The sequence below is a fragment of the Cygnus olor genome, chromosome 9 (genome assembly GCF_009769625.2).
Source record: "Cygnus olor isolate bCygOlo1 chromosome 9, bCygOlo1.pri.v2, whole genome shotgun sequence".
NCBI lineage: Eukaryota > Metazoa > Chordata > Aves > Anseriformes > Anatidae > Cygnus > Cygnus olor.
The window spans coordinates 3,931,547-3,953,405 of NC_049177.1; the positions used below are offsets into that span (position 1 = coordinate 3,931,547).

General features: G+C 41.2%; 2 long non-coding RNA genes across 2 annotated transcripts; one reads left to right on the forward strand and one right to left on the reverse strand.

The window, feature by feature from the left end:
- The first annotated feature begins 2,399 nt into the window (after positions 1 to 2,399).
- On the forward strand, positions 2,400 to 21,370 carry LOC121074867. The gene is made up of 5 exons (XR_005822583.1): positions 2,400 to 2,506; positions 7,591 to 7,798; positions 8,686 to 8,953; positions 13,679 to 13,770; positions 17,067 to 21,370. It is a non-coding gene; the product is annotated as an uncharacterized LOC121074867 (long non-coding RNA).
- LOC121074868 lies at positions 6,688 to 16,352 on the reverse strand. Its single transcript, XR_005822584.1, has 4 exons — positions 16,261 to 16,352; positions 15,920 to 16,027; positions 14,970 to 15,069; positions 6,688 to 7,090 (listed from the first exon to the last, which is right to left on the reverse strand). It is a non-coding gene; the product is annotated as an uncharacterized LOC121074868 (long non-coding RNA).
- Positions 21,371 to 21,859: the final 489 nt, after the last annotated feature.

Consider the following 21,859-nt stretch of genomic DNA (forward strand, 5'->3'; position numbering starts at 1 on the left):
ACTTGGCATCAAAAATACTTTTGCTGCCTGCACATTGCTCCAGTGAAAGTTTGTATAGAGTAAGTGACTGACCACACCCCGCCCCCCCCCCCCCCCCCCCCCCCCCCATCTGAAATGCTAAAGCTACAGGTGCAATGCCGAGGGCTAAATATTGATGACCTGGCCTTCTTGGGTTGTATCAGGGTAAGGCTTGTGGTAGCTCTAGAATTCATCTGTCATCATTTCTTTTGACATCACATTGCTTTTCTACCTTCTTATGTATTTACTTTACAGTATAGACACAGTATTACTTATTTGAAGACCTAATGAAATGCAATTACAATGTTCTTCTTTCCCCTCACAAAACTAGGGTGTATATAGTTCAGGTACTATTGGAGTCACTATGGCGAGAGGGAGAGAGAGAGAAAGAGGTTTTTTTTGTTTGTTTTTTAATATATATAAAATGCAGTCCAGGCAAGACATGTCTTAATCCTTTAACTACCTGACATATATCTTTGGGATCAGCCACTTCTGTTATATATCACATATGCGAGAGAGAGAGTTAAGTCAGCTGCAACAGTGCAAAATCTCTGCTTTTGTGCGTATCATTCTTAGCTCACCTGGTACACTGCCTAGTTGCACACTCTATTAAAAGCTTCCCTCACTGGATCTGTGGTCATAGCATTTAAGCCACTCTTTGTTTTGGGACCTAGACCCACCTTGTATCTGTCCTGACCTTGGTAGCAGTGCTTGCAGTCTCAGAATAGTGATTTTAAGTAAGACTTACCCCTCCTGCAGGGAGAAACCTTAAATGTTATCTGGTCTTTAATTTGATTTGACTTCCCCTGTCTAGAGGATGTGTTTGGCTTTTCCCAGACTACAACCTGAGTGTAAGGTAACATCTAAGCAGTATGGATAAAAAAGAGTGCCAATATCTGACTATACATTGCTGCTCAATTTAGCAGCTTGTTGTATAGATGCCATTATAACAAATTGCATAAGATTTTAAGGAGACCTGCAAAACTTGAGCTGGTGCAGCTCTCCTGTTTTTAAACACATGGTTCTATTTCTTGTCTTTTCAAAATAACAAGAGACAAAAAGGAAACTGTCTTTGCTTATTCCCGTTGCTTATTCCAGGTTATGTACAGGTTAAGTTGGATTACTTCTCAGATGATGGCCTGACAAATAGATGATAGTTGTTGGGTGTATCAGTGACAGCTGAAGTGATAGTGGCACCTGCCTTTTACTGATTTTTTTTCCTATCTAAATTAGCTCTTCCTTAGTGTTTGAAACCCTTTCCTACCTGGGGGAAAGCAGGAATAGAAAACCCTGTAAATTTTATCATCTTCATTTAGATGTACATCCCCTGCTCCTTTCTTCATCTTGCACTTATTGCATGAATGGTACTATTAAGTTACCATAAGCGAGAGCTAAGGCCACAACTACACATCGTTAATTGTCCTAGTACTGAGACATTCAAGAGCCAGTGACACCCTGCAGGCTTTCATAGACAGAAGACTCACGGCACGAGCAATAATGACCTGTCAAGCTGTCCTCTTGCTGTGACCCTTCCTCTGTCTGGTCAGTCCATGCACTGGCCTTGAGCTCTCTCAGGACACATGCTACTGCAATGGCAACAGTTTGCAGCTGCTGCTGGCACCAGTGATCCTGCCATCAGCTTCTGTAACTGAAGGCTATTCAAGCCACTGAGCAGAATTTTAGCCTGGAATTGGTCCTGGTATAATAACTGTTTGGATGTCACCACCACATTGAAATTGCATGAGACTTGTTTGTTTGTTTGTTTTAATCTATCTAATGCCATCATGCTCCTTCCATCTTACATGCAGTTGGCCTAAGAAAACTTGATATTAAATGCAGTGTTAGCTGGAATTTGTGTTGCAGTAATGCTGTAAACTCTTGAGAGGAACAGGGTATTTATAAACAGCAGAACACGCTAAGACACCGTCTCCTCCCAACCAAGACAATGCCTCCACGCTACACAGAACAAAGCTAAACAGTTCCCAGCTCCACTACGAAGGTATCACCATGTCAGTGTGGCGCTGTGCCTGTGCTGGCCTTGGCATGGTGCCACACTGATATGATATGATCCACACTGGCTGGTTTAGTGCAAAACCCAAGCTATCTGTAGCAAGATTTAAATTCTTATTTGTAGAGAAAAGGGAAAAGAGAGGTTCCCTGTCTTACAGGCTTTTGTGAAAAGTTTCTGCTTGCCCAAATACTTAGGGTCTTTAGGAGAAAAGAAACAAACTGACTGACTTCTCCTGTAAATTGGGAAAACACACCCTTTACTGCTGCAGAGGTTCCCAAATGAAGCACAGCTGGATGGCTGCCAGTGAAGCCTTAGTACAGTAGTTGGCTAGGGAACAAGGATGCCCTGGCAACCACGCATTAGCAAGGATGCTGCATAATCTTTAGCAAACTGTTGTGTGCTAAGCCTGAGGGTGCGGGGCGGGGGGGTTGTATCTGCTTCCCAGTGATTTACGTAGGAGCTGCTGCAGAGGAGCAGGTGAGCACTCCCCATGGATGGAGAGAATGGTGTAGTGATGGAGCCTTAGATGTTTAAGGCTAAAGGGCCTTGAAAAAATTGGCAGGTGTACTTACTCTTTCTTGTATCTGCTTGAAGCTACAAAACACAGCAATGGTCTTCACCATCATGGGATGGAAGATCTAAGGGAAGGTCACACGGGCTCCTTTTGAGAAAAAAAAATTAAAGCTTATGAAGAGAAAGGGAGAAAATGTGAGTTATGAAAGGTAACTGCTTTAGACTGCACTAACATCTGTTTGAGCTATGATTTAATTTTGCAACCTTCAACTCTTCCTTTGTGCAAGTGTGCATCAGTGCACTGGTAGTAAAGCACTAGTCGTATGTTTAACATGGGTGCTGGTGGTTTCTCTTGCTCTCCTATGAGCCATATCAGGTGACTTCTTATATCCTGAGGAAGCAAGGTAGGCTCTCTTCATACAACTGCTAAACCCCTTTTGATGACAGCCCCCCCCCCCCCACCACCTACCCCAGGCTAAAGATCTCCAGGAGACGTCACTCTTTAATTCTTTCATACACATAAACTACTGATGGAAGACAATAGGGGTCAGACTATTGTCTTAAATAAACTGCAGCATACCAGTAGTGCCTGCAACCATAAGAGCTGAGGCCTTGTAAGTGTGTTTGTTAATTTTGCCTGTTAATGACAACCCAAAAACTACAGCAGCTCTTTGTGAGGTTCACACGAGGTCTGGTGGCTTCCAACACCCTACATATGCATTTAGCTGGAGGTTCCTCTTCCAAACCTTTGTGTGATAGGAACAGTGCCTGCTAAGGGCAATGTGATACCATCACAAGAGACTCTAGTTCACTGGGCAGTAGAATAAACTCTGGGGCAGATCTCATATATTTCACAAAGATGGTGTAAATATTATTTCATCACATTAGTTAACATTTATGGAATATTTTAAATTCTCAGAGGAATCATTATAAAGTTACTATGGACATTGTGATTGCTATAATGACTGACAGGAAAAAGATAGTATTCTATTCTCTACATAAATGCTAATATTGTTTTGTTTCTTCTCTTAAGAGTACTTATGTGCTTTATAAAATTCATTTTGTATTTTTCTTTGCGTGCTCTGATCTCTAGAAACTTTATAATGGTCTTAAACATTGATGTTTGGAGATTTATTTTTTTTACATTCTTCTTTTCACACAGACTTCTATGGAGGGTTTGCTAATGGTATGCACATTTGTTTGAATTAAACCCTTTAATGCTAGGGGAGTAGATCAGTTTGACATGGAATTCAACTGCTGATGTTTTTTTAAGGAGAAAAGAACTGGTGGATTTAAGAGTGTTTAAGTATATCTGGTTGACTGAACTGTTTCCTCAAGGAAGTACTCATTCAGTCAATGTTCTCAAGGGTTAAGAAAACAGAAACCCATAGTTTTAGTGAGTTGTTGTTATGTACGTTGCCAAGGGAACTGTAGCTGGAATGTTTAAATGTGTTGTTCCTCCCCAAACCCACAGGAGTGGAGCTTGAGTGTCTTGGTGTGCTCTAATCCTTGCAATTAGCTTCTATGTGGTGGGGGGCTCACGTGGCTGAATCAGACCAAATACTTGTTAGTTAGTGGCACTAGGTAACATTCCCACCATTCTGGATGGATCGTACTCATTAGCTATGTGAGTCACAATCTAAAGCAGAAAATGAAGAATATTAAAAGCCTCTCTTAATGCCTCTCCCTGGACACCATAGATTTCATTTTAGTAATGCACATTATAGAAATTAATGATCTCCAAGGAACACTCCTTAAGACTTAGGTAAGAGAAATCATGAGGTTAATCGATTGATCTTGACACAGGTCTTTAGTATTTATATTGTCTTACCTCAAGTGCAACTTTACTTAGGTTCACTGGTATATATTTGGAGGAAGTTCTATCGAAAATGATTTTCAACAGAGGAAGCAAATTTTAGCCTTGTTTCCATTTTAATGGTTAATCTCATGTACTGCCAGCAGCACTGTCTGCAAACAATCTAATCAAACTCCCCTCATTGCCAAATCAATAACTGTAAGAAAAATCTATATCTGAATCTATCTATCTGTAGAGTTCTACTGTGAATTGGGTCCTTCAGGAAAGTGTGAAAAATCACAAGGTCCAAACACTTTTCCAAAACCTTCCACTGTATCATCACTCTCAAATATTGGTCCTCAGCTGCCACCATGCTTTTTCATGAGAGGCCAGCAGCATCTAGCTGAGGCAAACCTAGCTGAGTGGCACTAAACCCCTGGTTGAGTCAGACCTTTTTCAAAGCAGAAACTGATCCACACTTTGGTTTATGTATTTCTTCTGGTATGCAGTAGGATCTGCATTCAGGGAAATGCTTTTAGTTCTCTATTTGGACTTCCCTGTGTGACTCAACATAAGATTTTTCATACTGTCCTAGATAAATCTTAACATAATTTGAGCCATTTCTCATTCCAATGGACATGGAAAACAAAGACTATTTCCTCCTTTGCAGCTGCCATTTAAAAGCCCTTTTTCCTTCCATAGGCTGAGCAATGCTTTTCCAAATCATGTTTTTTAAACAGCTGATCATAGAACAGAATCATAGAATCATTAAGATTGGAAAAGACCTCCAAGACGATCTGGTCCAACCATCCCTCTACCACCACTATCACCCACTAAACCATGTCCCTAAGTACCATGTCCAACCACTCCTTAAACACCCCTGATGACTCTTATTGCCTTCTATGGCTCCTAAGCAGGATCTGCATCTTGAGCTGTGGCTCCTGAGACAGAATTAAAGTCTCTGTCTTGTCAGTGCTGAGGCAGATTACAAATGGAATAGAAGTTCTGTGTATACATCCTACTGTGACATTATTTATTTATTTTTTTATTCCTGCCTCAGTATGAAACCGTTGACCAACAGGCTTTCTTTCTGCATCCAGATAAAACCAGTATCTTTCAGTATGTCCTGGGGTCCCTTCACCCTCCAGTTGTCTAAGCTGGGTGTCATCTGAACTGCAGAACAAGGAGAAAGACTGATTCACACTTGTATCTTTCACAGATCCATGTTCTCAAAACATCCTTCAAGTTCTAACATTCATAAAAAGCAGAAAAACAGACCCATATGATCAGTGATAGTAAAATCCAGGGGAGATAATTCAGGGCTTTTGTCAGTGGTCAGAAGCCAAGGGCCCTATGTCCGCTCTGGTCAGAACAAGTTGGCAGTGCTGCAGCTAACTTGGGCATTCTGACAGCTCACGTTTCCCAGCCTCAGTGCTGGCATCATATGCGTGAGACTTCCTGATGAGCATGATGGTTTGAAATAGAACAAAGAAATAAAGGCCAGATCCTGATCCATCATTTCTGTGGCTCTTTTACTCCGTGTCTTTTGCTACTGTGATGCAGAAAAGGGGATCTCAAGAAACATTTGTGTTTTTTTTTGGTTTATTCTCTTACCTACATTCGCGCTTCACGAAGCCTCCACAGGGTTTATTTTGACCAGGCGTTTCTGCACACTTCTGAAAGCACAACTTAGGGCTGGACTGAGGTGCGTTGGCAAGAGCCGAACATGGCTTGCCTGCACTCTGCTTGGCTCAGGTTTGTACTTCATCGCTCAGATTTATCTGCGTTTTTGTATAAAACAGTCCTTTAGCAGTTTCCTTAGATAGCTAAAGTCTTCTAAACTGAACTCACACCAAAAACTCTGATATGAGCTCAGTCTCCTACGTAAAAGACAACCTCTAAAATGTGGAGGGAAATTGTAACCAAAGCTCTGCACTCAGAAGAGTTAATCCTGCAATGGGTGCTAAACTCCAGAGTCCTAACGATGCATGGGGCGCTCCTTATGTTTTTTTGTTTATTGCCAGTAGCAGCCACAAGGTATTGGATGAGCAAAAATCTGCCTTTTTCCTTTTATTAGATGCTGGAAACTCTTTTGTTTTGGCAATGCTTTTATTTGTCATTCACAAAGTTTGTTTTTCTCTTGAGCTTTTTGGGAGCTTTTTATTTCCTGTCAGAGTGTGGAGGAGAAAGCTGTTCTCGTCTGTAAGTTATGCACCCCTTACAGTGCCCCTTAGTTACACAGCACAAGGAAAAGAGAAACAGAATCCATGGCATCGTGCAGAAATGCTGCACTATATAGTTTGCCCTGGTTAAACATTCCCAGAAAGGGAATAATACAACACTGTGGAGCTCTTGAATGTCTTTTTGACCATTGTGCTGCAGAGGATCCAGGCATTCAGGGTTAAACTGAAAGAGGGTTGGATTCTGGGCAAATTTGATTTCAGATCTGAGCGCCACAGATTAGAATTATTTCCCATTTGTAACAGTACAACAGTGTCTTCTCCATACCTGAAAAAGGTGTCATCTGTAGCCTAGAAAAGCGATACTCAGCTGCCACGAGAGAGCTTCAGTTTGGTTTAGCTGTGTGCCCCAAATTTCCCCCACTTTTCTTAATCTTTGTCAAAACAACCTGATGTATGCCTGCAAAATAATGCTGAAAGTTTTGCATGTACAGTTTTGTTTTGTTTTTCTTTTTGTAGTATGCAATTCTGTCATTTTCCCTTTGTGCTCCAGATACTCAGTGAGATGTCAAACTGGAAAGAAAAAAAACAATAATTTAGTCACATTTTGCAGAACCTGTAAGAGGAAAGGTTTGCATTTTTGGCTCAAGTTTGGGATGGCCTCACTTTGTTCTCAGCACCCATCTTTGATTCACTTTATCTTGCTCTAAAATGTGTTGGTGTAGGAAGCTGAGCCTTGAATCTAGTCAGCTCCTTACAGCTGCAGGGGGTTTCTGAATTATATCTCAGTGCATTCAGAGCCAGTGGTCCCTAATCTAACAACAGAATGGATCAAACCACTGGATCAAAATAGCAGCGTACATGAAATTTGAAAGTGCATCTGCATTTTATGACTTGTGTCAGCTGCTTTTTCTTTGCTGGCAGTATTTGAGTCTTCCTTGTTCCTATGCATATGCTTTAACGCCTCACCTTCAAGATCAAACACTTTATCTGCTTATATTTATGCTTCTCCGTAAAGTATCATGCCGTATTTAAAGTTGCAAGGACCTTTCAAACTAACATGTTTATCACAGGCAAAGTCCACACAAAATGCTGGATGGCAGATCGCATTTTGGCTGTGCATTAAATCATCTGCAACTGGGAGACAACAGGATTTTAACAGCGTAAACAAGAAAAAAAAACACACACATTGAGAGCACACATTGCTGTTAACACGGTAGCAGAGAATATGTTTCTACAGGAAAGTGAGCATTGGTTAAGAGAAAAGCTCTTTTCTGATTTGTAAGTAATCTTACTATAAACTAAGAATTATGGTTTATCTGCTGTTCTGCCAATTAATAACTTACTTTCTGTTATGTTCAATTAATTAGTTATCAGAAATACAATGAATCAAACCTTTCAGCACACTCAGCTGTTGGGGATGGAGGTATACATCCTCCTTTTCTGCAGCTATGTAGAGCAACAACAACAACAACCGAGCCCATGGCCTTTGGTTAGCCTCTGCATTTTTACATTAGGATTTGTTCGGTTGACATAAAATGGTAGCTCAGGCATTCCGAGCCATCACTACAGGGGGCCTCTGCAGGGGGAAACACAGCCCCTAAACACGCTCCACAGAGCCCCCCTAACCAGGTTCAAAGAATGCAGCTCTAACCACCGCTCAGAAGAAATCCCCACCAACTTTTACAGAGGCCACCCTCTGCTCACAAAACCTAGTCCCTTCCCTGCAGGCATTCGGGATCCTTTGAAATGGAAAATTTATGCTGTACTGAAATAATTCATACTATAATAAACAACCAGTGCCATCACTCTGCTGGTATTCAGAGTGCAATTAAACCTGAACCTCATGTGAGTACAGCATTTGGGGCGGGGAGGTGGCGGGGAGTAGGGTATGGGCAGCTCACCCCCAAGCATTTTTTCCTACGGGAGCAGGTTTACTGCTTTCCTTCCCCTCCCTCTCCTTTCAGTGACACCCCTTTCCCCCTCCCCACATTTACACGGGGCACAGGGGCTTGTGGGTGATTATATAACTTATAGGTCAATTTGTTGTTTGGGCAGAAGTGCCGCAAGAATGTGGTATGTTGGCCGAAGCTGTTTGTTTGCTTAAGTTCTCAGAGTTCAATGAGGTCATTTTCTCATCTTCCCTGTGTTTTCTGTATTTTCCACAGACCTGCCAGCCTCAAACAACACCCTCTTTCTTCGCATTAGAAATGGAAACACGTCCTCTGCAGGAATTTTCCACTTAATAGCTCCTGCTTTCCTACCGGGGGCCTCAGTGCACCACCACTGCAATGCTGTATTTCTTTCCACTGCAGTTTGACATTTTGCAGCCAGAACAACGAGCGGCATTCACTCCATCCTGATTTTTGGAAAACATATCTCTATAGGCACACAGAGAGCACCCAGTGCAGTAATCACCACGGGGAAATGGCAAAGGTATTTAAACATCATTACAGGTCACCAAGGATGTGACATTGTCTCAGAATACTGATCTGTTACACAGACTCTTTTCCTTACCCCCCATTCCTCCCCCCTTCAACCCTTTCACATACACACACAGACACCAAAACCTCTGCCCTGCTCTCCCATTGCGAGCCAGGCTCACGTTCTACACTTGACTGTAATTGTTTTCCTTTGTGAATTATTTCCTTTGCATAATATTTGCAAACTGTATACTAGGTCCTGATATCGTGATGAGCAGAAATGCAGATTGCAGCTAATCTCAGCAGTAAACAAGGAGGCTGCTTTAAAATGCGCCGAGTGACCTGTCAGAAAGCAGAAGCATTTGCTAACTGTTTACTGCTCAGATGCAATGATGTGGTCTGAAATGCAGCAGCCTAAAGATTGGAGCAAAATGGGATCTCAGAGGCTCGGTCAAGCACAACCTGTAATGTTTTCTTTTTACCATTATTATTATTTTCAAGCTAGAGCTTTATTATAAATTATTAAGAGCTAATTTCCAAAAATCCCTTTGCTGTGTCTGGGAACTATTTTTATATTCCTTTACAGGAAGATAAATGCATGAAGGTAAACATTGTTTATTGGTAGAGAGAAGGTTTCCCCTGTCTGCACAGTGGTAGAGTCTCAGACAGCAAGGTCCCAGTAGGTCAGACTGGCACACTGAATTGCGTATCAAATGAAAGTGGTATTCAGGAGAAAGGGTGGAAAGAGGAAGAGGGGTGTTAGTAAGAAGGTTGTTCAAGCCAGGAGGGTGGGCCACAGAAAAACAACAAGGAAAAAAATGGGATTGATGATTTGCAGGACACCTAGGGTATTTCTTTCAGGGGGTATTACTTCCACTTTTAACCAGGAACAAGAGCTGGTAGAAAAAAAAGCGGCAGCAGCTGACAGCTTTGTGCTGATCAAAGGGACATAGCATTAAATGCCTGCCTTTGCTAGCTATTTATTAGAAAGAGAGAGGGCTCCTTTGCCATTCTACTTGGGAGAGAAGGGATTAAAGATCAAAAAAAGAAAGGAACTGGCCTGACTTCTTTGTTCAGAAAATATTTCTCTTTTTTTCCTTTGTGTGTGTGTGTGTGCGTGCGTGTGCGCGCTATGCTGTCCACTATAAGAGAAAAACACCCTTTCTTTTCATGGTGTTGCTGCCTTTATTTTCTCAACGAGCAAAATTTCTGGTGATGAACATTTCCAACAGCATCTTTTTCTTTCTTTCTTTTTTTTTTTTTTTTTTAATGTAAAGAAGGCCCCTTTTGGGAAACTTAGTTAACTGTCTTTTAGCCTGATTAACCTAGGAAATAAAGTTTAAATGCACAGCTGGGATTCTATTAGGAGCCTCACTTCACACAGATAACAGCAAAAGGTGTTAAAATGCACTTCACTGGTGCAAGTGATCTCATGTTGTAAAAATGATTATCCCCAGCAGAACAGGGAAGGATTAAGGGGCCATGTCTACATCTGGGAAACTCTGTAAGTGTTTTATTAGCATTAATACATGTATTGATCACACACACACGTGCACACACACACACACACAAACAAAAAACCTGTCAGGATGGTGGCAAATGGCATAGTACATTAAACCTATTTGTAAGTCAGTGAAATGTGATCATCTTTATTCCTAGAATTGAAATAAAGCTGTTAAGCAGTTTCAATGAAATTGGGAGACGCCTGCTTTTATGATTGTGGATCATCATGGATTACCTGTCATGTACAAAGAAAGAGTGTTACCTAAATAAGACTCTCTCATTCCAGAGCCTTTGAAGAAGTGTGGGGTAAATTTGGTGTTCTAGCTCTAAATCAATTGAACTACACTTCACGCGAGTCTGACCAGAGAGACCCAACTGCTCTTTTATATCCTCCAAACATTTATGTTACATAGACAGGGAATAGTTGCTGCTTCCTAGTGCAAGCACGAGTGAGACTAGACAACTGTGCAAGCATGGTTGAGGTAGACACTGATAAAAATAAATGCTGTTGACCAGACAAGTGAATAACTCAGCAGCTGAACAGAACAGAACAGACAGCGTAGTTGGAAGGGACCTACAAAGATCACCTAGTCCAACTGCCTCACCACTGCAGGGCTGACCAGAAGTTAACACATGTTATTGAGGGCATTATCCAAATGCTTCTTGCACATGACAGGCATGGGCTATCAACTGCCTTTCTAGGAAGCCTGCTGTGGTATTTGACCACCCTCAGGGTAAAGAAATTTTCCTGATGTCTAGGCTGAACCTCCCCGGCACAGCTTTGTGCAGTTCCGTTGCATTCTGTTGAACTTAGTTGAATACTAAATTCTGTTTCAGCTTGAGAGCAACCACAAGTATCAAAATGAAACATAGCCAAATATGCATGATTTTAAAGCAAGGCTTTTTATACTCTCTACTACCAAAGTTAGGCTAGCAAATCAAATACAAAGTGAAAATCATTGGTGTCCTTTTTGATCTACAGCCTTCAGCACTACCCAAACAAATCGAAGTCCTTCACTGGAAATTAGGAATGCAAATCTTGAAAAAAAACTGTTCTCACATCTGTGCTGTAGTCTTCTTTCAACTAGGCTATGTTCATTGACAATCGCCATACTAGCATATCATATAAGACAGTCTTGGTAAAAACTACTTTAGCACCATGATAGATGTTATAGTGAGACAAATTATTGACTTTATTGCTAAAAATATTGTAGTTACACATGTTCAAATCTTGTCAAGCAGTTGCCTCTTTCATTCCTGTATTAAAGATTTCTTTCAGTGGATATTTGGAATATTGTATATGTCTATCACCACAGCAGTGACTTTTGTTATTTTGCTCATCAAAATGTCACCTGTCTATCAAGAAATCTAGGATAAGTAGGAGTGGGAAACTTCGTTGAGTCATGCACAGGCTCTTTTTCTGCCAACAGATGTATTACAAGAGGCACTTACATTGATGTGGAATAGCAACAGAAGTCAGCTTTCCTGACTGCAAAATTAAAGGAATTAACAGTTGCCTCAAAAGGACATTTTAGAAATTGCTCCAGAACATTAAGGGAGGGCTGGGAGGACTATTAAACCAGTCTGTCCCTGACAATACAGGATTGTTCCTATTGCAACTAGTACTTGCAAAGGACTTTGAAGATGAAGAGGACTCTGAAAGTGTTCAGCATTTTAAGTCCTACAGCATTTTGAGCCTGCTTAGCACTTGGTAGCCCTAAAAGCCTGAAAAAAACTTAGCTGAGGGCCTAGTAAGTAGCCAGGTGACAAAAGAGACAGGAAATAGGGATGCTAGATAAGTGGAAAGCAAATTCTAAACAAGGAGGCAAAGATGTAATTGAAAAGCCAAGCCTACAAAAATATGGTGAGGTTTTCAGAAATGACACCGTTATGACAAATGATCAACACTGTTTCAAATATACTGTATTTCTCCACCCATCCCTGAGTAGATCTTAAGTACCCTTCACCGCCTTGGAGTCAGATTTCATGCCAAAATGTCTGTGTTACTAGTTTTGCAAGTGCTACCACTAATTGAAACCACATAATGTTGCAGTTCTGAAATAAGGCAGGCAGGGCATCCCTGCTGAAAAGCTACCCAGCAGGACAAACCCTTTGTTCTCTTTTAAAATGAACTAATTCAAGGGAAATGTTGTCTAAATCATTATAACTAAATGTATGCAGAATTTCCTCCATACCATCCCCCCACCTATAATTTTCCTTGTTAGCTATCAAAGGACTTCACTTCTCTTGTAAACTGCAAAAATGGTTTTAATATGCACACTTGTCATTTCTAGGTGTATAAATTTTGCTTTTGCAGGGATCTTACATGGCACATATTGTGATCACCTGTGGGTAAAGTGGTTAATTAGAAAAGTCCAAGTCCTGTTTCATTTCATTTATACCAGAGTAATTTAAACTAGGAAAATGATCACAGCCACACTCAGTAATTTAACTCCCTCCTTTCAAGGCTGTTTTAGTAATTATATTTTCACTGAATGTGTTCAGGAAGCTTTTACACTGCTTGTTTTCCTCAATCAAGTAGGCTCGCTCCCTTCCCAGCTCCCTTCCACCCTGGCTGTCTGTCTTTCTGAGTAGTGTTAGCTTCATGTCTTTGAGAAACAGAAAGATGCAGCTGTCATTATCTTGTTGATTATAAAATCTACAACAGGCAGAAAGAGTTAGGAAGGTAGGGGGGTTGTATGATTTCTATTGAGAAAAGAGGCTGTACCCTCATCCTTCCAGCAGTACTTCCATTTGACGTGAAAGGAAAGGGTAACAGACAGACATCTATTATCAGGGCTTGGATGTCCAAGTGGATCAGAGCAACGTGTATGCATAAACATCACTCGACACCTGGTTTGGAAACCTCAAAAACCATCCTCAGCTCATCATGGGGAATAACACATCATATAATTTCATTCTAAGCCTCCTCATGGTTAATAGCAATCATTTAGCTACATACATGAACACCAGTGGAATGGGTAATATGGCTATGGCCCAGACCTGAAGTGTCCCAGTCAAAGTACGTTCCTGGTCACAGTGGATGGAAAAATTGATGATAGCATGTATCTGGTAACTTGCAAATAACCTGCTCATTTGTAGCTTCGTAGTGAAGGCCTTGCCCACTGTGTGCCCTTTTAAAATCTGTCCTTTTGGACCCTGACTTCAAGATTTAGGAGGACTTTCTGGGATGGAATGACTTACAGAACCATATTTTTGTTTTCTCTCTAAACAGACACTAGGAAAAACATGTTTGTGGTAATATCAAGATTCCCGGAATAGATTGTACAGTTTTTCAGTTGAAATTGCAACGTATTAGACAAATAGGTAAGCACTTCCTTTTCAGTACTCTAAAATGGCTGGCCTTTACTGATGCTATTAATATTTCCAGTTAACCATGTTCTCATCACACATGCATTAGTTAAAAATCAAATAATCTCATAAATTTCTGCATATTTCTGTATGTCTCCTACAGATTATACACCCAAAAATCAAACTTTTAACATTTATTCATGTTGGAAAATATTTTTGTATGTGTATTTTCTTGACTAAAAATTCTTATTTAATGTGCCAAATAATTTGGTACTTATGAAAACTTCTTTCCTGAACATTGGTTATCTCCTTTGTGGGGAAACACAAATCTCAACAGTGACATCACTTGTAATTTAGACAGCTGGTGGCGATCTAATTATTTATTTTCTTGAGCCCATGGCCTTTGGAGACACAGATTTCCAGTCACTGATTAGTCTCCAAGTAGTGGGAAACCTTTGTGAAATATGGGACTTTGGAGGAGGCGGGAGGGATTTTCTTTAAAACAAGAAAAATGTCTGTGGATTTTGTTTGAAGCTACAATGTGTGATTAATGATTCTCTATTCACTGGAAAACTGTAAATCTCATTAAGTTAAATGAAAGTACACCAGTGTAAAATGCAGCCTAACTGAAAAAAAGAATTAGGCTTAGGAAATCCAAGAATCAACCTTTTTTTCTGGGCAGTGAAAACCAAAGTGTACTGTAGAGGTATTAATCTCAAATTTCAAGGAAGAAGCCAGATATTTTGTTACTTTCTCTCTGCTATACAAAAGACAGGTCCTGAGCTTTTCCAAGGGTTGCACATTGCTTGTCTGGTCTAATGGGTGAGTTATCAAAATGCAAAATTTATGACAGCTGTCAAGGAATTAATGAACAGAATTATGAAGGCTGAGGAAGTCTTTGCAAATCCCCCAAATAGAAAGAAATCTCTGCTTGAATCATCTTTGTAGTGAATTGGTATGGCATCTGCTGCTATGAGTCTAAAAGCAGAATGAATAGACAAAGAGGTTCAGATGCACAAGCTATGCTTAATCACCAGATAGTAACAAATAGGAACTCCTCAACAACCCTCTGTGAAATCAGGCTCAAATTAGCTACACATTCAAGTTTTAGAGCAACAATTTCCTCACTTCTATTTATGGGAAAACTGTAGTATTTATACCAGCCACAGAACTTCCTGCATCACATGACATGGATGATTTTCTAATTGACTCACCCTCTATACTGCTTCATGCATGGTCCCTTCGGAGCTTTTTTTCACTGTCGAACTCAATGAAGACAATGTAAAGCACTTCTCAAGGGCACCTCCTGGCTAACTTTTGGGAGTGAAGAACAGAAAAATTAGCAGAACATTTCCTGATGCCCAAAATAAGTGTTTTGACTTTGAGACTTCATGTATTAACCTGAGATATATCTAACTGCTTACTGTGTTTTCACAGTGAACGGTGACAGAAGAGCTGCACAAAAGTTTGATTTTTACATAGTATTTTTCATACTGAAGTTATCCCAGTAGACATAGGCAAGTAATGTGTGTTGACAGAAGCTGTTAAGTGTACTTACTGGATAAGCAGAATAGAGCAGTCATGTTGTGGTTAATGGTAATTTACATAAAGCTCCACACAATGAGAACTTGTTTGAATGAGAGAGTAGTTAAAACTTGGCCAGGGACTCAAAGGGTATCAGTATGTCCATCATTTTTTTCTCTTCCTTTCTTTCCTCCCTCACCAAAAATCTTTAGATCTTAAACTGAGTGAGTAGCAACCTGAATTTTGCTTTTCATCTCCTCCTTAACTTGCCTTTTTCTCATTCAACCAGGCATAAAATAGTGCACTTTGCTGCATAAAGGGTGAAATGTTGCAGGAGTGGATTTCAAAGGCATTAGATGCCTAAACATGTAGTTAGGAGTGCAGCAGGAATTATCAAAGGTGAAGGCAGAAGGTAGTCAATGGGAATTAGGAGCCCTCCTGCTTTTTTAGCTGCCCACGTGACTTCAAAGAAACACAACTCAAAACATCCTCTTGAGGATCACTGGCCCAACAGCCAGTTCTACAGGAGCTGGGCTGAATCATTTCAGTTAAATTAAGAGGAAACTAGAATAGTAGTTGGAAGCAGTAGACCTTCTATTTCAGAAGAGGTATTGGGCCCATTGCAGTTTACATTGTTTACTGCAGAACAAGATGGATCTCTGGCACTCCTGGTAGAAGCCCTCAAGCACATCTCAGCAAGGTTGCCAATGAGGTCCCCAGTTAATGTGATAGTGATGCATATTTAAATCTAGGTATTAATAAAAATGAAGTTAGGTTCAAAACAAAACAAAACAAAACCTCAGACCAGCAACAATTAGTCTATTAATTCAAATAATGCTCTGTGAGTTGCTGTCTGAACTATCTCTGCCGAATAGTTTGAGGTTAATTAACACTATGATATGGGTCTCTTCTGATAAAGTTATTCAATTTTGGATGGAGCTCTACAGTAGCCATTGAGAAAAAAAGCATTTGGACACTTACCCAGGGTGTGAAGCAGCTAAGTGCCTGTCTCCTTATCAGCATAAACACCAACAGTCGGTCATTTGACAGAGTCCTCACCAAAGGGCCTGCAGCTCAGAATCACACATAGGCTCAGAGTTAAAAGTTTCTCTGAAGGGAAAAGGCTCAAACGAAGTTCTCGTACAGCGTGGGTGAGTGATCTGGACATTTCTGTGTTTTTCACTGCTGGGAAAGCAGGGAACTTTTTCCAATTTCTTGCATGTATAAATCATGCCTGCTCTCATTTCCAGTATTTGTATGTAAACAAACACAAACATAATACAAATTGATGCCTGGAAGGGAAAGAATATGTTTTTTAGATGACTGAGTGAAAGCAAATGTCAATTTGGGGTCAACTGAAACATTTAATTCCACCCCAAATCAATTGTTCACACAAGCCTAAACACAAGGTGCTAGAACCACACCATAAAAGCTATTCCCAGGAGCAGAGCTGTTTCTGAGTTACTGTCTGTGCTCTGAGGCTGCCTGGCAAGCTGGTGTTCAGTCACTAGAGGAGAAATAGGTATATGTTCCATTGAAAAATATGAAAAATGTAATATCTTTTTGCCCTTTTTCTCTTCCTCTCCCACATCTGCTGCAGGTGGCTTCTCCGTCATGTGCAGTCCCACCCTCCTTCTCTGCTTTGAGCTACAATTAGTACATATTTTCATAATAAAAATAAGCCTCTCCTTCTGTCCTCCCAGCTGTGCTTCCCACCCAAATTCCCAATATGAATCAAGAAAAGTAGATACGTTTAAAATAAAAAATTGTTTTTGTTCCCTCTCCAGCCCTGTCTTTTCCTTCCACCCATCACCTCGGCTTCACTGAAATATTTCTTGGAGGGCTCCAGAGTTTCTGCTGAGCTGAAGGCACCTCATCCATCCCACTTCTGCTTCAGTGTTTTGAGAGCAACACATCACCAGGGCACCAGGCAGAGATGTCAGGAGTCTCTATCACACTTGTTTAAGACAGTCAGAAGAAACAGGCATAAAAGGACCAGGCAAGCTGGATGGAGACCTAATGGGAAAACAGAAGGGTGAAGGTCATATTTATCTTTGTGAATCTACAGGGGTTTACACCATGGAGCTCAGCTTGCTGACAAACAGGCCATTGCAGGAGCACTCCAGCTGTGAACACGGAGAGCAAGAACATGCCAGCTGAGCAGATTTGCATATATGGTTCTAGAAGGATTGAAAAATAAATGCCAAGGAGAGTACCCACAGAGGAGACCCTCCACTATTCCAACAGAAGATTACAGACTTTCAATAGGTTAACGTGGCATGCCCAGCAGCCCTTCCCTGCTATGGAAGTATGTAGTCTGGCTGGAAATATCACACCACTTTTTCCATGATGCAAATGATAGTTGCATTCAACATCTCTCTCAGTGCCTCAGAAAAGTTCCTCTGGAACACAATTGAGTCAACTCCTACTGAACACCTTAAGACACTCCAGAATGAGCTTATTTGTATTTACAGGTTATCAAAATAAATGCCAGAAACATCAAATAATGTATGCTTTCCAAGGGAGGTTTCTGTTTGGTTTCTTTTCAACATTGCCTGCTTTCCAAATCTAACACCACTTGAAGTCTGACCGAGGCTTTTTCAAACCAAAGCCTGCTTCCTACGTCTCTGCTTTCAGCCTCTGAGCTATTAATCAGCCTTCATCTCACTGCCTTGCTTCCCTTGGCCTTTAATGGTTACTGGGGTGGTTAACCCAAAGACAAATGGTGTTCTAGGTGTGTTAGTTGTGAGGTCCAAAACTGGACTCACCCAGCCACTTCTCTACAAAACTTTACCCACAATGAAAAACACTGAGGATGTTCTCATTTCAAGTGACTGTCAACCAGCAACAACCACGACCTGCAAAAAGTTGTAGGGGTACCTGTTGCTTTAAACAAGCTTGGCAGACTGATGCAGAAAAAACATTATTTTGAGCTCGCCTAACCAAGGGGATTGCATCAATAAGCACCAGGGCATGGACACTGGCTCATTTTGCTGCTGGCTGAAAGGGCAGATTATGAACAAAATTGTTTCATATGGAGCTCCCTTTTCCCAGTGTCTTACCTCAGCACACAGAGTTTCAGGGCAGGCTGATAAACCTTCCCATGGGCAAAGTGTGAGCCCAGCTAGCGGAGCAGTGCCTGCCCTGACCTCTGCCAAGTGCTCCAGCGCCTCAGGGTGAGCAGCCAAGGCACAGGGCAAGCTCACAGCCACGGGCCACATGCCGAAAGTGGACCCAGAGCCCTTGGGATGGGCGCCTGCCTGCCTTGCTCTACCTACTACATGTGCCCGAGTCGAGCATACAGGCAGGCAGGTGCATCAGCATTTCCTTTATTAAAAATCAGAACCTAGGTCAAAATGCTATTTTGTCAATAGGAAGTATTCGGTTCTGTTCTTACCATTAATTACTGATATTCCTAAGGGCGTTATCCAGTGGGCCAGAGGGGACTCATAAAGAACACATGGCTATCCAAGTACATCTGTCATTATTGCATTACCTATTTTCACTGCTTTGTGGGTACTGTGTATAATTTACATTTATTTGTTAAGGCTTGTGCTGCCTGTAGAGATGAGGGTAGGTAAGTTTGCCATAGGAAGGATCCACCTCTGTATGGTGAACAATTCCTCATCCGTCTCCTGGTTTTCCATTGCTTGATCTCACAACCTGTCCAACATCTTAGATGCCTTGACATCTACCAAAGAGCTCATTAGAACAAAGACAGTTTGATCTTTAAAAAAAAGAGTAGCAGATGGCAGCTTTGCTAGGGATGAGTGTTTCTTGAGTACTCCTGGGTACTCCAGGAGGGCAAATCTTGGAATACACTTCTTCCCTTGATAGCTCAGCCTCCTTCTCCAGCAGCCATTGGTGGTGGTGGTCTTGCAGCTAATGATGGAGAACAACATGGAGGCATCTTCCCTGGTAGAGCTCTCCCTGGATCAGATCACATCTGGTGTCAGAGCCAACCATCATGGACTTAGGTTTCCATCTAAAAACTCTACATTTTATCTGCTTATTAATAGACAACAAAACCTTAACCCTCAGCATTTTTTTTTCTTTCCCTTCATTCCCAGTACAGATTAAAACAGGCTTTTAATGTTCCTAAAATACAGGCTGTCTCACCAGGCCCTCCATCCCTGGAGGATGAGCTGTCTTTGGGAGATCACCTGCCTTTCAGCTTGAGTTAGTCCCTGCCCTGGCTGTGCAGGGCAGGCAGCTTGAAGGCAGCGCTAATCAGCCAAACAGCAGCTGAGAGCAGGGGGCAGCTTGGCAAGCAGCGTGTGGCCAACAAGACGGGATTGAAGGGAGAGGAGGAAGGGACTGTGGCTCTGTGTAGCAGTGCAGATAACATATGCTCAGAGCCAGCCCTGGATGGCACAAAAGGTCTGGAGTAAGACAGTTTTTAGATCTTTTATTGCAGCCAATATTCTGTAATATTTCCACACCAGACAAATCTTGTTTTCCAACAGCTCTTTTCGAAGGAAACCCTGTCCTGATCATCCTATATCAGGCACAAGATGATGGCCTCAAAGTAGGATGAGCATCAACACAAACTATCTTCATCCTAATCTTGACACTGTGAAAAACCATTAGTGTTGGGAGTGACACAGCAAAGGACATGAGAAATCCTAAGGTTCAACGTACTTGGTTAGCATCTCTTGGGAGTGGGGATCTACAAGTACTACTGCCTTTCCATCTGCCTTCAGGCACATAGCAGTGCAAAGACTTAAGTAAAATTTTTGGTATTCTTGTAGACAGGGGAAGAGAGCTGTACACTCAAATCATCATGAAGAAATTCACACTTGCTTATGCCATACTTGTACTTGATAAGACTGCTCAGAGATGATACCTTTTCTTTCTTATGAGTTTGCTTGCATAAAACTAATTCTAAGTTCAGATTGTACCTTGGGAAGGTGGTGCAAAGTAGTAGATTTTTTCTATTTCGTTGATATTTCTTTTATTTGGACAATGCTGAAAACATGCTAGATGTCTGTTGTACAAGCATGCCCAGGTTAAAAACAACAACAATAAATAAATTTTTTAAAAAAAGTATATTGAATCATTTACAGAGAACAGGTTGGTGCAGACTTTCTGATGGGGTAATCACACGGGGAGAAAGGATTAATGTCTCTGCATTATTAAGCTTTGGTGTGCTTGTCATAACCTTCTACCAGCTTTTGCATTTGCTGACTAAAACCTGGCTACCAGATGGCATTATTTGGCTTTGCCTATGCTTCTGAGACACCCTAGCATCATCCTGTATTGTATCCAGAACCCCTTGGTGTGTTGTTATACAGTAAGAAGAGCAAGTCTGGCACCTTTCATTAGCAAACCATGCAATAAATAGCACGAGATCCACAGGAACAAGCTGATGCTGTTTAGATGCTCATTTAAGTCTAGCATTTTTCTGACCAATCTTCTCTAGATTTTTATTTATACAATAATTTCATATGTCTATTTTAGTTTCTGATTATTTTTTTCTGTTTACCTTCCTGCACCAGGAAAAGCAGGCATAAAAGCTTCAATCATCTAATTTCTCTCCCATTAGTTTTCTGTTTTTGTAATTCTAATGCCAGTATTGATTGAAGTTAACCCCTCAATTTGCTGGTATAAATTGAAAGTAAATTGGCCCTGATATATTTCCCATTGTCTTCCAGGTATTTATTTCCTGCAATGTTTTTTGGTCCTCTGTCTCACCCCAGTGATACCTGTCAATATTTTTTGGCTTTTTTCACACATTATACAAAACCGTTCAGCAAAACTAATTTTTGAAAACAGAATTTTCCTCTTATTAAGACTTTGTGGAGCAAATCATGAGGTTGAGAAGTCGTGGTATTTCATAATCAGTTAAGCAATCATCCTCGCGTACTACTGATAGCTACATTTTCGTTCTATTTATATTCTTCCTATATTCTCTATTCTGCTAAGTCTGAGGCAACCCTTTATAGCACTGACTGCTGTTGTGAGCTCTGCCTTCCATCTCCCAGCTAGCCGAAGTACCCATGGCAGTCTACACAGTTGTTTTTAGCAGTTCTGGGCAATGATCACATCTATGAAAAGTTCCAGAACATCTTTTAAAACTGGAGGCTAGCAAGCCCTTAGCCATGAGGTTTCATTAGTGAAGACTGGAATAAAAATCTGTAGGCACAAAAAGTTTAGCCCTTCAGCCTCAATTCTGTTGAGGAAACCACTACAGGGCCTGCAACGTATCTGACTCAGTGCAAAAGTGCCTGAAGGACACCTTTGGACCTGGTGTTCTCCACGGGCTCAGACCAGGCAATGAACCCTGAGCTGCTCCTGGCTGCGGCCCTGCTGCCAGGCCCTGGGCTGCTGCCTCTCCAGCTTTTCTCACAGAGGTCACTCCTTTGGAGCCAGACCAGGACTTTTGCAAATATTGGCTGTGCCGACAAAGTGTGTGCATGGGGCATGGGCTCTGCATTAGGAAAATCCCTCAGCAGGATCTGTTTAAGTTTATTTCATGACTGCTTGTTATTACCTAATATTAAAGGTGTAAAAAGAAAATGAACGGTCGTTTGCCTGTGTATGTGAGGGAAAACCTTGACATCTTGCTGCCATGGGTTGT